At 35.4% G+C, this 15,869-nt stretch overlaps 1 protein-coding gene across 3 annotated transcripts in view; it reads right to left on the reverse strand.

The window, feature by feature from the left end:
* ZEB1 (zinc finger E-box binding homeobox 1) overlaps positions 1-15,869 on the reverse strand; it is a 191,156-nt gene that overhangs the window by 63,040 nt on the left and 112,247 nt on the right. The gene's annotated exons all lie outside the window — the stretch shown is intronic.

Raw genomic sequence — 15,869 nt, forward strand, 5'->3', positions numbered from 1 at the left:
AAATCAGTTTTTATGCCTCAGTAAAAAGAAATTTTAAAAAGGACTTAGTAAGAGTGTTCTGTAAATAGTAACTCATTACCTTATAGCAACCTTTTGAAATAGACTACCTATCTACCATCTACTACTCATAACCTTGAAACCAGAAATGGAAACCAAGACATAGGAAGGTAAGTAACTTTTCCAAGATCATATAGCTAAGAAGTAGGAGGGTCATGATTTGAACCCTAGCAGTCTGGTTCTATAGTCTGTGCTCTTAAACACTACATTAAATATCCTCTCCAGTCATAATGAGTTTATTCTATATGATACTGTTTATGCACAATTAAGGCCTCAAATCTTTAAAGCATTATAATTAAGAAGAGTTCATCTCTCCTAATAAGACAACAAAACCTCATCATATTTACCATAAGAAAGATATTTTCAAGATACCAACTGGGTCCATGCATTTCATATTAATCCCACACTGAATTTAGAAAGAATCTATCAAATCAATGTAGCCAAATTTCTACATAAGTAAGGCATGATTTAAGTAATGTTTGTATGTAAGTCTGTAATTTTGGAGAAAATAACTGACATCCAGAAGTTTCAAATGGGCATCCTTTCCATATTTTTAATGAATTTCAATAAAATTTAACACCAGCATTATGAAGATAAGTAAGTGTTTGGAATGACCACAGTTTGCAGAATCATTAGTAATAGCTGAGAATAAAATTCTCTAAAACAAATAATACAGTATAGTTAATATTTTTTCTTCAGAGTCCTTGTAATAATCACTCTACTGGGATAAATTATAAAGTACCTCACTGGGTATGGTCACTGGAATACCTCTTCTCAATTATTTGCAAGGTGATTCTTATTTGCTAAGCAAAGATTGAAAGGGAGAAAAAGGAATCTTTGCTTCCTTGAGATAACTAAGCAATAATTACTTTCAGTTATTCTTTCCATTTCTTCCTTAAAATTTCCAACCATTCTCAAAAGAAGGTAATAACCTAAATGTCTAAGTGATATATATCCCCGTCCCATATAAATACCCACACCTGAGAGCAGGAAGAAAGAAATACAATCACAAGTATGGATGTATATGTCACAGTGAGAATGAATAAGCAAACATCTCCAAAACTGCTTTTATAGGCCTTAGGAAGACCCCTCTGTTCAAAGGACTACTGGAGTTACACTTTGGCCCACATTAGAAATCCTTCAATATCTGTGCCGGAAGAAAAATACCAAGTTTTGTTATGTCATTAATACTTTAGTGTGAATACATTTTTCCAAATCTTTTCCCAAAAGCAAACTATTTTTTAATGTTACTATAAAGGTAATACAGGTTTAGTGCAAAAAAATCAGATAATATAAAGCATGTAAAAAATCAGTAAAAGCCCTCCCACGAAATATCCTTTCCTTGACTCACTCTTTAAAGATGATAATAACAGCAATTTTAATTTATCTATGCATGAGGTAGGCATGATACTAATCATTTTATATACCTTACCCTATTTAATTATAATGCAGACCTCAACTTATATACATATATATCATACTTAATATCATTTCTCTATATAAATATATTATACATCTTTAAATACACACATATGGGATTACATTATACTATACATTATACACTATACATTATACTGTTTGCCACCTAGTTTTTTGCCACTTAATAACATATCTTAGAAATTTTTCTCTTTCAGTAAATGTGAAGCTTTCTCATTTTCCTCTCACTGGCTACACATCATTTCATTGTACAGATAGAATTTAACCAATAACCTATATTGATAAAATTTATGTTTCCAAGTTATTTTTTAAGGATTAACATATATTTATAATTCTTATAAATATATCTTTGGCCACTCCTTAAATACATATGTCAGGTTTACTAGTAGAGATGGAAGTGCTGAGTCAAAGGGAAAACTTACTGAAAGTAGACAGAAATGGAAACATGGGGAATTCCTTGTATTCCAGCCACACACAATGAGCAGAGTAGATTGTGCCATTTTAAGTGTGGATAAAGGGAATGATTCTCAAAGGTTGTTCCATAGCTCTCACCATGCTTGGACATGTATGGATAGTTGAAATTCTATTTTGTGAAGAGAAGGTTTAGTGATTTCTTCAGTATCTTGACTTGGCCACGGTTTTATATTGGTGCTATTCTTGCCTTTTAATGATGTAATACTGTAGTTCAATTTTATCATTATCAATTTTGTTAGCTATAGGTTGTCTAATCCTACATTTACATTTAGAGTATTTGGGGCTTAAAAAGTACCCGACAGAATTAGTCTTCAAGACATATATGTATTTTGGTTCCAGTATTTGCTTGCATGCTTCATAGTTTTCACTAAGTTTCTTCTACCCTGAGCTGCACTAGGTTCTTTTTACCCAGAGGTCCTTCACCCTGTTTTATCCTGCCTGGGTCAGCTGTAGCCCAAAGTACTCTTCAAGAATACATGTCAGTTTCCAGGACTCTGGCCTTCAGTATGAGCTGCCATTGTGGTATGGAAGATTTTAAGTCAAATACCCAAAAGCACAAAGATTGCATATATTTTATAGTTATCTTGGGAATTTTCCCAAATCATGTTTTGAATATGCGGCAAAAAACCCACCACATTTTATTGGTTAAGATGGAAAAAAGACCAATAACTATTTTCCAAGTCTTCTTACTATCTTCTGCTTCACAGTTACTTAGCTGAGAGAAAAAGCAGTGAAAATTGCTTATATTGATTAGTGTAACTTAGAAAAAAGTCAAGCTTCGGTTTCTCGATCTACTCTTTTGTGGCTCTACGGAGCTAATTTAAAAAATAGAGCTCCAGTACAAAAAGCATAAATAATGATACAGTCCCTGATAAATTCTAGTAGCCAGTGAAAATGTCCATTATCTTAACTGTCGACTCATTTATCTCCATGCCTCTATATTTTTAAACCTTTGGCTAAAAAAACTATAATGAAATTTAGTTTACCTAAAGAGTGATGCATTCTTAACGAACAGGTGATTATCACCTCTTGTTTCTGAGTTTTGATTAAAATAAAGAATTTCAAGAAAACAAAGATAAAGGAAAATAGAAAAGGTAAAGTTTTTAAAATCTTTAAATATAATTTACAATACACAATATGAATTGAAATTTCTATAGAGAAATGGTAACATTTCAGTGCCTCTGTTGTCACTAGAATGTGGTTAAGGACACAGTGACTTATTGGTGGTAGTTCTTGTTGGTATTACTTGCTAACATATAATGTCAGATATAACAGCATCCACTGAATAAGGTGGTTGTGAGGATCTAATGGTTTAAAAATGTATTGTGCTTAGATCAGTGTCCGGCACACAGTAAAGATTATAGAAGTGTCTGCCATTATTAGTATTATTATTTTATCATCACCATCATCATCCCACTAAATCTTTACAATAATTCCTAAGAGGTAGGTATTGTTCTATCTCCCTTTTATAGACCAAAAAATAACCCCTCCCCCAAAACTGAAACACAACAAAACAAAACTAGAGTAGCTGAGTAACCTGTTTGAGGTTATTTAGCTATTAAGTTATGGAGCTGGACTCAAATCCTCATGTGCCTGATTCCACAGCCCATACACTTTAACTACTTATATATAAAGTCTCCTGACTGAAAATTGTTACACTAATGATAAATATTCTTAAACTTGTGTTTTTGTGTTTAGCCTATTCTGGGACTCTGGAATTCCATATTTAACAATATGCTACTAAAACATTTTCAAATGACTAAAAAATTTTAACCATCAGAATCTCATTATAACATAACTGACAGTACACCATAGGGTAGTATCATCATTGCAGTCAATAAATCTTTGAAAGACTTTCACATAACATGCTATTTTTAGCACTTTATTGCATGTAGTATGGTATCAATTGCACTAATTAAACTCCCATGTAAACATCTGTTTCTTAAGTAATGTACAATTATAATAAAGAATTAAATAAATTAGATGAATTTAGTTCAAAAAAAGAGCAACACAATCTCAACTTCAGTCATTAAGATAAGAGCAAGATCATCTAAATGCTTTAGAAATAAGAACCCTGCCAAGCACTGTTTATCATAGCTCTGAATAGCAGGTTAGGCTTCAGAGGGGAAGGGGCGGGGAAGGGACATATTTAACCTGCAGGTCTTTGATTCTTATCAGGTGATAACTGTGGCATGTGCTAATGAAAGCCACAGGCTAAGGCCACATGTCAACATATTTTCCGGCATAAAAAGGCTTTTTTTTTTTCCTAGAGGGAGAAGTTCTGCTTACATCATGCCATTAATACATGCTTAGCAATGTCTCACTCATTCTTATCAAACACACACACTCATCTGCATGGTAGAAAAGAAAGATAAAATCTTTCTTAGAAAAAGATCTAAGACTGATCCTTACAAAATAACAGACTACTGTACTTCTAACAAATTGCTCCATATCCATCAAACTAACCCAGTGTCATAATTTAAGAAACACCCAGAAAAACATACATTTTGAGTCATGTTTTCAAGAGCAATGGATTATAGCTTGATTAAGTAATCATGTTAGCACTATGCTGAGAACAACACAATTTAGATATGAATCCTATGAAATATGAAGATAATATTTGGAGAAACTGAACAAGTATTTCCATTATTCTTTAACATCAGTTGGGACAAAACCGTAACAACACCACTTAACATGTTTTTCTTATCCTGAAAAGAGTCCCTGGCATACTGCCTTCCACATAGTAGGTATGGAATTACTTGTTGAATTGGATGTGGGGTCACACTTCTTTTTTTCTGAGTGAAGAGATAAGTCAGTATACTTAAGTTTACTGATTCAGGAAAATGACAAAACGGTAGTGGTAACCAAAGAACTGGTAAATTAGTACACAAAATGAAAAAGAGAGGTCATCTGACAATCCTAAGGGGAGAAAACTTCTGCAAATGATGTTACTCCGGGAAAGAGGAGCTTATGTGTCCGTGAATACTATACCCAGACATACTGTAAATATCTGTTAATCTGGCCTTTGACCTAACTTATAGATAATATTAATGTATATGTATTTTACTGTATAATAAATGTTATGACATAACATTCATATTTAATGTAACATGTAAGTAATATAATACGCAATATGTATATTATGTAGTTATAACTTAAGTCTTTTAAAAATAGGCATCATAATGATTCTAGAGTGTTCCAAGCACAATGAACATGTTAGGTTTATTTATTTATTTGAGAGAGGGCGAGCACACGCATGCATGCATGTGAACATGGTGGGGTGGGGAAGAGCAGAGGGAGCAGACTCCCTGCCGAGCATGAGGGTGAGCACCAGAACCTGACACGGAGCAGAATCTCACAACCCGTGAGATCATGACCTAAGCAAAAATCACCAGTCGGTCGCTGAACTGACTGAGCATCCAGGCGCCTCTGAATATGTTAGGTTTAAATAAATACTAACAGTTCAGCAAATCTGGGGGAAAGTTTTTTTTAATCTCTCTAGGTAAAATCTTTTTTAATCTGGGTGCCTATTAAATTGAACAATAACCACAGACTGTTTTTACATTTTCAAAATAATTTTAAAAACCTGACTCCAGTGAAAGTCAGTGATTTTTTTTTTTATTAAAGATTTTATTTATTTGACAGAGAGCGTGCGTGCGTATAAGCAGGGGGACTGGCAGGCAGAGGCAGAGGGAGAAGCAGGCTCCCCACTGAGCAAGGAGCCCGATGTGGGGCTGGATCCCAGGACCCCGGGATCATCAACTGAGCCGAAGGCAGACGCTTAACCGACTGAGCCACCCAGGCGCCCCAAAAGTCAGTGATTCTGACATTTATTTACCCCTGCAAAGGGTTGGTGGTTTTCAATGCCTCTATATACAAGCTATTCATAGAACGAGAACTGACAGGTGAAGGCAGGGGAGAGGGTTGCCCTCATGTAGAGAATACTAGCTCTTATTTTCTCCTCTCTCTCATTTTATAATCATTACTAAGTATTCTTGGGATTTGTCTCTGTGTGCTCCCTCTCAGTTCTTATTCTGTCCTCTTTCCCATTCTCCACAGGCCCTCTGTCTATATACCCCAACAAGGGTCACCCTAAATTACCTCTCCTTTCCCTGACTTACCAAAGTTCCCACTCATTCTGAGAACTAATTTCAGCCAGCATAATTACAAGTCACAAAGAGACAGATGAAACAGTTAAATAGCAAAGTTCTTTAGCAGATAAACTAAAATCAGTTAGTCCCAGGGACAGGTGGTTCTCTTGTGTGTATGAGGAAAGTATTTAAAGACTAAAATAATTCACATGAAATTATCAATAAGTAATACTTCCTTCATAGGAAAATATACATTTATAAAAAGGATGCTTTTTAATTTATAGGACTTGTTACTTGTAGAATGCAGACAGGATGACAAAATCCAAGTGAAGTGTGAAGACTGAATTAAAAATACAAATGCAGAAATTATTGAGTCAGAAAACAGAGAAGCCATATAATTTTAATTCAATCCAAAAGCCAGATCTTTGAAGAATCAATAAAATAGATAAATCACTAGCCCACTTAATCCTAGAAAAAATTGAGAGGTACAAGGATTCAATATTAATGCAAACAGAGAAGCAATTATAGCTATAAAGGAATTTAAGAGACTTACTTTAGAAATATTTTGTACAAATCTAAGCAAATAAATTTAAAAATTTGGATGAAATACACTGGGTGTTATACGCAAACAATGAATCATGGAACACTACATCAAAAACTAATGATGTAATATATGGTGATTAACATAACATAATAAAAAAATCTGGACGAAATAACTTTCTAGGAAAATATTAATGATTATAACTACATTTATTATTTTATAGAATTTATAAAATTATCCAAGAGATGGCAAATGTAGACAGATGATAGAGTAAATTTAGGAAAACATCAAAGAGCTAACCACCCAAAAATTGCCAGGTGTTTTCCCAGGTGAATTTCTTCAGATCTTCAAAGGACCGATAATTCTGTTGCTTTTTCAAGAGAGAGGAAAATGTAAAGAGCCTAAATTCTTCCTATGAAGCCAGCTTCCTAAAAGTCAACTAAAATCTAAGAGCACACTTGTATGCATGTGCATGCACATGCACACAGACCCTTATAAACTCAGTCTCCCTGATGTAAAAAATGTTAAATAAAATATTAAATCCAGTGGTACATTAGAAGTTAAGTAAAGCAAGCATTACTCAACATTAGGATATATATAAGTCTACCATCTTAATATAGTAAAGGATAAATGATATGACTTCTATAGACCATGAAAGGCATTTGATAAAATTCTCTATTCCTTGCTGATACTTTTTCATAAAAATAAAACAAGTCAGTAATATGATAAATGATTATGTATCAGAGGCATTTATAAGATAAAGATGTTTACTGTCATCATTACATTAAGCTACTTTTTAAAAAAATGACAAAAGGAAAAAGCACAAATAGTGGAAAAGAGAAAGCAAAAATATTATTTGCAAGGGATATGTTGATGTTTTTGGAAAAATCAAGAAAAATTACTGCAAAAAACTACTAGCAATTAGAAATTTGGTAAATGACTTAATTACAAATTTAACAGAAAAAATCAATAGCTTTCCAATAAACCAACAACATGCTAAAAACATAACAGAAGAAAAACTCAATCTCTATCAGCTCTATCAAAAGATAACCCATGAAGGCAAAAACAACAAAAAAAACCAAAAACCCCCACAAAAAACAAGGACCTATATAAAGAAGATTTTAGCATTCTCTTGAGGGTTATAAAAATTCAAAGGGATACATGCACCCTGCTGTTTATAGCAGCATTATCTATAATAGCCAAATTATGGAAATAGTCCAAGTGTCCATTGACTGATGAATGGATAAAGAAGATATGTGTGTGTATATGTATACACATACACATACACACACACAATGGAGTATTACTTGGCCATAAAAAAGAATGAAATCTTGTCATTGGCAATAATGTGGATGGAGCTAGAGAGTATTATGCTAAGTGACATAAGTCAGTCAGAGAAAGACAAATACCGTATGATTTCACTCATATGTGGGATTTAAGAAACAAAACAAGCAAAGGGAAAAAAAAGAGGCAAACCAAGAAACAGACTCTTAATTATAGAGAACAATGTGATGGCTACCAGAGGGGCAGGGGGATGGGTGAAATAGGTGATGGTGATCCAGGAGTGCACGTGCTGTGATGAGCACCAGGTGTTACATGGAAGTGTTGAATCACTATATTGTACACTTGAAACTAATACTACACTGTATGTTAACTAACTGGAATTTAAATAAAAACAAAAAAGAAGATTTAAATAAATGAAAAGACATACCTTGTATTTGGATAGAATGGTTTCATATTATAAAGATGTCAATTCTACCTAAAATAATCTATAATTACAATACAATTCTGATCCAAATGTTAGCATGATATTTTAGATTCTAAATCTAAGTGATTTAGGCCAAATGATTCTAACATTTACAAGGAGAGGTAGGAACACAATCTCTGGAATGAGCCTGTCTGACTCAAACCACAGCTTCACCAGTGACTATCCATGTCACCTTGGGCATGTTTCTTAATCTTCCCATGCCTCAGTTTCTTCATTTCTCAGGTGGGGATAATGTCCCTAATAGGATTGTCACAGTGATAAAAATAACTACATATGCAAAAAACTTTAATAGAGTACTGCACATAAGTGCTCAATACACATTGTTAGTATTATTACTTCCTAGAAAAAGAAACACAAAAATATTCAAGAAAATTCAGAGAAAGATAGTAATTGTGGTGGTAGGAGAACAAGGACTAGCCATACCAGACAAAAAATGTATCTTGAAGCTATAGAAATGGAAACAGACTTGTACTAGTACAGGGATAGGCAGAAAATTAACGGACTTAAACAGAATCCAGAAATAGATCCCTCAGACTTATGGTGGTCTTGCTAATCAGATTCCACCTCACAATTTTAACCAAAATGAAATCCACATGAATTGGAGATTTTAATTAAAGAAAAAGGAATCATAAAAGTAATAGAAGAAAATACAGGCAAATCCTTTTACAGTCTTGGAATAAGTAGGGCTATTATAAGCATGATACAAAACCCATGACTGACTGTACATAGAAAAAATTTCAAGTCAAAAGACAAACGACAAACTATAAAAAATATCTGCAATACATGTTACCAAAGACTGACTTTTTTATTATACAGAGAATTCTTAAATATTCATGGGGAAAAAAAAGGAACCCCCCGTAAGAATATGCAAAGAAAATTCACACACACAAATAAGAATGGACAATAAACATGTAATAAAATGTTCAACCTCACTAATTAAAGAAATACCTACTTTAATGCAATATCATTACAGTCACTCTTTGCATACACTCTTAACTCTCCTGCCTTTCTCTCATTTAAAAACCCTATTCTGGGGGCGCCTGGGTGGCTCAGTTGTTAAGCGTCTGCCTTTGGCTCAGGTCATGATCCCAGGGTCCTGGGATCGAGCCCCACATCGGGCTCCCTGCTCGGCGGGAAGCCTGCTTCTCTCTCTCCCACTCCCCCTGCTTGTGTTCCCTCTCTCACTGTGTCTCTCTCTGTCAAATAAATAAATAAAATCTAAAAACAAAACAAAACAAAAAACCCTATTCTGGCTAAACTCCTATTTTGATTACGTCTACAGAATTCCAAATTCTATACCTCAGGCCCTTTTACTGCAAAGCTTCTTGAGAAAGTTACCTACGCTTGTCTCCAATTTGTTTTTTCCTATTCTCTCTTAAACCCACTCTGGGCACAAAACTTCTTGTCATGATTATGAAGGACCTTTACATTGTTAAAGGCAATGACAATGATCAATCCTCATTTTATCTGACCTACTAGCAGCATTTGACATAAAATCTCTCCAAACTAATCTCTTCTCCCTCTTTTTTTCTAGTATCTTTTAAAAAAATTTTTATTGTTATGTTAATCACCATACATTACATCATTAATTTTTGATGTAGTGTTCCATGATTCATTGTTTGCATATAACACCCAGTGCTCCATTCAGTACGTGCCCTCTTTAATACCCATCACCAGGCTAACCCATCCCCCCACCCCCTCCTCTCTACAACCCTGTTTGTTTCTCAGAGTCCATAGTCTCTCACGGTTCGTCTCCCCCTCCGATTTCCCCCCCTTCCTTTTTACTCTTCCTACTATCTTCTTTTTTTTTTTTAACATATAATGTATTATTTGTTTCAGAGGTACAGGTCTGTGATTCAACAGTCTTACACAATTCACAGCGCTCACCATAGCACATACCCTCCCCAGTGTCCATCACCCAGGTACCCCATCCCTCCCACCCCCCACCACTCCAGCAACCCGCAGTTTGTTTCCTGAGATTAAGAATTCCTCATATCGGTGAGGTCATATGATACATGTCTTTCTCTGACTAATCTCTTCCTTGATTTCCTAACTCACTTCTGCCTTTCCATTTCTTTCCTCCACCTCCTGGACTTCAATCTGTCTCATGGCTCTAAATACCATTTGAGGACTCCCTGCTTTATATCCCAGTCCAAACTTCTCTGCACTCCAACTGCCTACTTGACATCTCCACTTGGATGTCTAACAAACATGCCACATCCAAAACCCAACTCTTGATCCTCTCAGTATTCTCCATTTCAGTCAATGGCATTTTTTCTCTTCCATTTGCTCAGGATAAAACTCTCTTGGTGTCAGTTTTGACTCCTTTCCCCACCTCCACCTCCCTCCCTCATAACCCACATCTAACCTAGAGAGAAATATCTTAAAATGTGGCAACTGACCCCCTTACCACTAACTTCCCCCCCCACCTCCCTGTTCTAAGGCAACATCTCTCACCTAGAGTGTTGCTACGGGCTCCCATCAGGTCTCCTTGCCTCCACTTTTGCCTTCCTATAGAGCATTATCAACACAGCAGCCAACATAATCCTTCTAGAGCGTTAAAGAAACTCTGTTACTCCTCTACTCAAACCATCTAATCGCATCCCACCTCACTGTGATCCAAAGGCCCTTCATGAGCTGGCTCCTATTCATCCATTATCTCTCATCTACTTTATACTTGCGCACTTCATTCCACACACACTGGCCTCTTGCCTCAAAGCTTATGTACTTCTTGTTGCTCCCCTTGGAATGTTCTTGGAGCATGCTCAATTTTACCTGCTTAATGAGGTCTTCTATGAGCACTCCATTTAAATTTATAGACCTCCTTCAACCAAGAGCATACCCTACTCTCTCTCCTGTGATTTATTTCTTCTTAAAATATGTATCACCAACTGCCATAATATTTTATTATTTTGTATTGTCTCCTTTCACTAGAATGTAAGTTCCATGTAGCCAAGATTATTTTTGTTTTGTTTTGTTTACTGGCTGTGCCCCCTGCATGTATAACACTGTCCATTAAGTATTAACTGCTCAATAAATGTTTAATAAATTGGCAAAAAAATTCTCCATAACACAGGGTACATGCAAGAGTTAAGGAAATGAATACACATTTACATGCTGTTGTGTTAATTTGTTGTTTATCAAAACAAATTTTTATTTTTATTAATTTTTATCAAAATTTAAAATGTTTTACCTGTTGACCCAGAAATTTCTTGGCATTCACCCTACAAATAACTTGCACATGTGTGCAAATATAGATACATAGGTTTATTTGCAAACTTGTTTTTAACTACAAAAAGCCTAAATGGTCAGCCAAGATATATCCCTTTGTACTGATATAGAGAGGAGTCCTCCAAAATAGTTTGATTCCATTCTTGCAGAAAATGAAAACATAATAGTATGCATACATATACCTGAATAATGAATGATAAGGTCTAGAAGAACATACAAATGAAGAACTAAGGTAATGAAAGAGTGACTTGTTTTTTCTATTTTGTGCCTTCGATATTCTTTAAATGTATACATTACTTCAAAAAATTTTAAAGATATATTTTGAATGTGCAAGGAAAAAGTCTGAAATAATATTCAGTATACCACTGTTAATGGTGAACTTTAGAAAACTGAACTGGGATTGGGGGAAGTATTTTCTTAATGTTTTTGTTATTTGGATTTTGATAACAGCAGATAGGAGGTATAATTAGAAACAGCAATCAACATACTAAAATGAAATTTTCTTTAAAAATAAAGGTTAAAATGACCTTTAAGAAGAAAACAAATCCTATGCTGTAAACCTTGATATTGTGGGTTTTGAAATAAAACAATTTAAGTTCTTATTAGGAAACAATCTCTATTTTTTATGTAGGAAAGACAGTAGTCTGCTTTAAAGTATGAATAACACTTACCTTTTCTATTCATTGCTACATAAAGTGTGAAGTTATGTAAAAGGAAGGTAACACTTGCAAAAAGAGGTAAGTGAAGACCAAGATAAGTGAATTCTGCTCCTTCTCGCCAGTGCTGAGGGCAGCAGCACATGCACTGCACAGATGTCCCGGAGGATGGCATTGTGGGGAACATATACTTTCCCTTGTCAAAGGCAACTAATACCTGCCCCCAAATGCAGGTTAGAGCAACATACACATCCCCATACACACACACTCACATGTTTAACAGCTTCTGCTATAGGAGTTGGCTTGATTCTAAGTTTTTCTTAATTTACAAGGAAGTTTTAAGAAATATTTTGTCATTTCGTAATCTAGGAAGGCACTTTTTCCCTAACTGGTCTTGAGACTCACTGATTCAGAGCTGAACTGGCTATGAAAAATAAGATGAAGGAAGAGGACAAGAATTTTATTTGAATTCTTTTCATTTGGGTTTCTCAGATTCCTTTAAGCGAGTAATATAATTTAGTGTGTATAATTTAAAACCATTGGTCATGTGCTAGATAGTGGTGTTCACAGTGGGAAAGGAAATCATAGGATAAGTGAAAAGAGACAGGTCATGAATCACAAGGATGCAGTCAGCAGACCAATCTTCTGTTGTTTCCATGGGAGTGGCAGTAAACAATAATCCAAGTAAGGCTTAATGGTATCCATCCATCCATCTCCTCTTGGGAAGCTTTCCTTGCGCAGGGCCAAATTTTAATACAGGTGTGCTAATTCCCTGAGTTTAAAGTCCTTCTACTCCTCTATTGGCTAGACATGGAAGAACAAGCATCATGCTAATAAAAATTGAATTAGAAGTTATTTCTTAACGAAGCATTAAAAACAATCAGATTAGTTTTACCGAGGCCTTCTAAACATCACAACATGTTACAAGCTTGTGAATTATCCCATTAGAATGAATAATTTAGTTCCTCTGACCTAAGTGCTCCAGAAGGCAGAATAAAGACATAGAGTACTTACAGTCTCTGCTTCTGAGAAACGTGCACTATTTATACAATATGAGTAATGTACATTAAATATTATAGAGAGAAATGTGACAATAAATAATTCAATGCTAAATTAAGAGTGATGTAGAAAATAAATACTAGAGGATTCTCTACCCCACTGTATCTAATCTCTTTTTTTATACCCTGCTGATGTTCCAAAGAAATAAAATTTTAAATACTTTTTTTTATTTGAAATATGTTGTTGGAAAATTAAATGGATTTGAATTGAGGTACCAAAGAATTCCTGGTGGTTTTGTTTTACCTGGCTTACCTAAAAAACAGTTAAAATGGTAATCATCTGTGAATACAACCTAGTCAGAAAATAAATAATATCCAATAAACTAGAAGACCATGCGAACTCACCCCTACTCACATTTTCATATAAATTTTATCTTAGAGAGTAAATGGACTTAGTGGTGAAAAAAGTGGGCATCTTGGAAAAATACAGATAAATGGAAACTTTAGTCCCATATGTAGAAACACAGAAAAGGGTATTTTTATTTCTATTTTTTAAAGATTTTATTTATTTATTTGACAGAGAGAGACACAGTGAGAGCGGAACACAAGCAGGGGGAGTGGGAGAGGGAGAAGCAGGCTTCCCGGGGAGCAGGGAGCCCGATGCAGGGCTCCATCTCAGGACCCTGGGATCATGACCTGAGCCAAAGGCAGACGTTTAACAACTGCGCCACCCAGGCACCCCCGAAAAGGGCATTTTTAAAGTATTTTGAAGAAATTATGTTTTATCAAACTTCTACTACTGGCGAAAGAAAAGTTAAATCAATCAATGCTGCTTATGTAGTTTTGCATGCTGCTCTAACCCTGCCCCAGGAAGTACTTAAAGTATTCAGTGCTTTCTATGCATTCAATTGCTTACTCCTTATAAGGCACACATTGTTTTAGAGATAAAGAAACCGAGACTTAGAGGTTGTATAACTTGCCAAAGGGAGACCAGTTAGTACTGGAGCTAGGATTCCAACCCAGGCCAGGAGGCTCTAAAGACTTTGCTCTGAACCTACTTACACTGCTTCTCTGACACAAGCAGATTATAGTCAACAAGTGAGCAAAATATCCTCAAAATCGAAACAGAAGAGATGTTACAATGAATTATTAAACACTTCATTGACAAGAACTTAATCAAATCTTTCTGAACTCAGAACCTAAGAAAATAAAATTTTAAATATCCTTACTATTCGTCTTTGCATCAGAATGACAAATAAAACCTCAGTTCAGAGACAGTTTTATTCCCTTGATTGAAAATTCTGACGGCTCTCCATTGCATATACTATGAATTCCAAACTCCTATGCTTGGCAAATAAGGGTCTCTAGACTGTGAACATTAGGGCCTCAATTATCTGTACCTCCTACCATTCTGCCCAATATATTCTATTCCCTAGACATTGCTAGACTTTCATGGTTCTGCTTTGCCCTTTTTCCGCTACTACCAAATTACTACTCACCTTTCAAAATTCATGTCCACCCTATCAACAAATCCTGTTGGTTGTATCTCTCCATCTCCACTGCCACTACTCTATTTCAAACTGTCATGTCCCCTATCCTGGGTCTCTTGTCTCCATTTACCACCTAGCAGCCAGAGTGACTTTTTCAAGCCATAAAGCAGAATAAGTCACTCTGCTCCTTAAAAACTTTCAATGGTTTTTCAGTGTTCTATCATGGCCTGCAAGGATTTGCAAACTTGGGCCCTCGCCGCCTTCTCCATTACTCTTCTACGTTCTCACTGAATAATCTTTTCATTCTTTGCAGGTGACAAGCCCTTGAACTTGCCTTTCCTTCTGCCTAGAATGCTGTTCCCAGTTCTTTGCAGGGCTCTTTCTTTCCCTCATGTCTCCACTTCAATGTCCTAGCTTCGAAGAACCCTTCCATGACCACTTGATCAAACATGCTCCATCCTTTATTCCTCACATCATCCTGTTTATTTCCTTCAAAGCATCCAATCTGTAATTATCTTGTTTAGTTACTTATTTTCTCTCTAGATTAGTTTTTGTTGCTGCTCTAACAACTTAACACAAACTTAAGAGGCTTAAAATAACATGCACTCATGATTTTACAGTTCTTAAGGTCAGAAGCGCAAGACAGGTCTCACTGGGCTAAAATCAAGGTGTTGGTAGAACAGTGTTCTTTCTGGCAACCCTAGGAAGAAAACAAGCCTGTTTTCTGAGGCTGAACACATTCCTTGGCATGCGGCCCCCTTCTATCTTCAAAGCCAGCAGTGGCCAGTTGAGACTCTTCTCACATCTCATTAGTCTGACATTGACCCTTCTTCTGTCTCCTGCTTGTACTTTTAAGGACTCTTATATTGGACCTAACCAGATAACACAAAATAATCTCCCCATTTTAAGGTTAGCTGATTAGCAACCTTAATTTCTTCTGCTACTTTAATTCTCCTTTGCCAGGTAATATAACATATTCACAGGTTCTGGGGATTAGGACATGCGACATCTTTGGGAGACCATTATTCTTTTTTTTTTTTTCAAAGCATTTTTTTTTAAGATTTTATTTATTTATTTAATTGACAGGGAGAGAGAGACAGCGAGAGAGGGAACACAAGCAGGGGGA

The sequence above is a fragment of the Callorhinus ursinus genome, unplaced genomic scaffold (assembly GCF_003265705.2).
Source record: "Callorhinus ursinus isolate GAN/ISIS: 27379988/994484 unplaced genomic scaffold, GSC_fseal_2.0 scaffold62, whole genome shotgun sequence".
NCBI lineage: Eukaryota > Metazoa > Chordata > Mammalia > Carnivora > Otariidae > Callorhinus > Callorhinus ursinus.